The sequence below is a fragment of the Habropoda laboriosa genome, unplaced genomic scaffold (assembly GCF_001263275.1).
Source record: "Habropoda laboriosa isolate 0110345459 unplaced genomic scaffold, ASM126327v1 scaffold33, whole genome shotgun sequence".
Classification (NCBI taxonomy): Eukaryota; Metazoa; Arthropoda; class Insecta; order Hymenoptera; family Apidae; genus Habropoda; species Habropoda laboriosa.
In genome coordinates, this window is record NW_017100187.1 from 1,706,298 (window position 1) to 1,709,095 (window position 2,798).

The window sequence follows — 2,798 nt, forward strand, 5'->3', positions numbered from 1 at the left end:
TCACTCTATCTATCGCTCTCTCACTCTCTCTCTCTCTCTCTCTTCGCTATTGAATCACTTCCGTCGCAAACCCCGCTTCTACGCGTCTCGCTTTCGCTCTTCTTTTACTCTTGTGTTCCTCCGCTTCTTCTGCTTTGCTCGTCTTATTCTGCTTCTTCCGCTTTGTCCAGTCTTCCTCTCCTGCGCGGGAATCTCTTGCTGCAACTCGTCTCCCGCTCGAAGCTGCAATTCAGAAAAGAGAACACGATTTTTATGCCGGTCGTTTGTGGACAAAGAAAGGAGAAAGAAACGACGTGGACGCGTGCCACGATTCAACCGGTACCGCGATCATTCCGCACTTCAACCTCTCACTAGCCGCGGGATTCTCACGTGAGAACGCGTTCTACGCATGCAACTAGGCTGTCGTCCGCTGGATTAAGGGTTTCTCCGGACAGAACCTCGCACTAATTTCAATCGAGACGCGTTTCGTCACTCGCGTAGTGGAAACGTCGTCTGTTAATTTTCCAGGATCGCCGCGACGCGATGACTTTCGACACCTGACGTTTCAGTTGGCGAGGACGTTTCGACGGTGAGGAGAAGGAAACGATTTTTGGAGAGAATGAAACATTCAAGCTAGCCGACGACGAAGAAGGAGATCGAATTTAAAGGGAACAGAAGAGCTTGTCACTCGAACGTGAAGAATTTCATCCGACACCGCATATTCTTCGCGTGGAACGTTTCACGATTTGTTCGAAGAAACGTTTCGTCGGGATTATTTCGCGAGAGCACGTGAGCCGCGATACGGTTTGCCGTCGCGTCACATTTCGCCGCGGAGCGAGGATACCGAATTCGTGAAAATTTGCGTGACGAGACTTTTCGTAGAAAACGGTCAATGTTGCACTGTCTTCCGTTCGTAGAATTGGAAACGAGGAAGAACTGAAATTAAAGGCGAAACGATCAAAGTTGCTGTCTCTCTCTGAATTACCGCGACGATAAATTCGTCCATTTCACGCCAGGTTTTCCTGATACACTCGTGTTTTTCACATCGAAACGGTATTGAAACACTGGTCTTTTTTCCCGGTATCAACCGTCCGTCCATTAGCGGTCCGACGAGACGTTTTCACGTTCCTCTCTCGTTCACCGGAATTAATTAATCGGATGAAAGCGAGTTGCACGCGATACTCGACGCGGTGCTATCTGAAAATTCTTCGTGACGTTTTTTCTCGCGGTGGTCGCGATAAAATTCCGAGGAAAGTTCCTTCTCCGACGATTCGTGGTGTCGCACCGTGAAAGCGTCCTTTGAACTGGGGTCGATCTGAGATCTTAAGGGAGAAGCTGTCGGATGAATTTTAATCGGTCGCACTGAACGGAAGAAGACTGTTCCTCTCATCACCTTCCGAAGAGTGAACGGCATCGTCCGCGGCATCGATAGTTTCTCTCTGATCGTCGACACGTTTGCACGGTGATAACGGGCGATAAAGGGAAAGGAAGAATTTCGTTTGGACGTGGAATCGGGACGAGCGTTCGTCCTGTTAATTCCTCGATGCGGTTTCCCCCGGTTCGATTAGCCGTATCTTAACAAGGCACTCCATTTCCGGCACGGTGCCGGGATTAAGAAAGGATCGAGCCGTCCACGATCGCGACGAAACACTGCAGACGACGATGACGTGTACCGGGCATGTCAGGGAAGTGGGATGGAGGGGGTGGATCAGCGGTGGTTGGCCGAAAGAGGGGAAAACTGACCAAAATCACGGTGGAAAAAAGAAAGGATCGGGGGAGATCCAACGTTCCCGTATCCTTTCGTAGGGGGACGTGGATCGTGGGTGATCACTTTGTTTCTAAGTCCCGCGACGGATCGTCGAGGCACTCGAAGAGTAGGTGTAACACTAAACGGAGGAACGAAGCACGAAATCGAAGGAGAAAAATCCCAAGATCCCTTACTATTCTTCCAAAGGTGTAACGGCACCGGGAAGAATAGAAGCGGTTGACGGAGAATTGGTGTGTAAACGCACTTGGTCGACTTCTCTCTCCTCTAAGACGAGTATGCCAAGAGAGTGTGCGGTCTGTCAGGATGCAAGAGGACGTGTGATGCGCGTTGTTCTAGTATCCCGTGTTGCAGTGTCGCGAAGGCGAAGGCGAAGGCGAAGGCGAAGGCGAAGACGAAGACGAAGGAGCACCACGACGACAACGACGACAACGACAACGACGATAACGGCGCGTACGGTTACGATGGAGGAAAAAGCTCTCTCCTCTTCCGCGTTCTCGAGTCCTTGACGGAGGAGGAACCGAAACTGACTCGGGTCTGCGGCTCGCGAGAAACGCTAAGTCCTTCTCCGTCGGGGGCCGGTGGTGGCGCGCTTCTCAGACCGCGTGCGTCTGACTAAAAGCCACCCCCTCGTGCCTTAAAGAACGCGTGTTCGGGTAGGGGCGTTGTCTTAGGTGGTGCGCGGTCGCGAAATTTCTGGCTGCCTCCGGCTCCCTTCGCCAGCTCCCTTTTCCGCTTAAGAGGCTCGCGAGCCAGGGTCCTTAGGACCTGGGCCCCGGCCCAGGTCACCCTCGACCGACGTCCGACCCTTGACCGGTCCTCCCACGACCAAAATCTACCTCGGAGAGGACGAAAAACTGAGCCTGCCCTAGGACAGCAGTTTTCAAGCCACCCCTCTTTTCCTTTCCCCCCACCAACGCCGACTCTCCGCGATCAGGCGCGCGCTCTGTCTCCCCCTTTTCCTCAACACTCAGGCCTGCCGCCACCCCTCGCGTCCTGCTCCTTCTGCCGCAAGCTCCTCGGCCCTGTGGGTGGGGGATTCTCGACTCCGCCG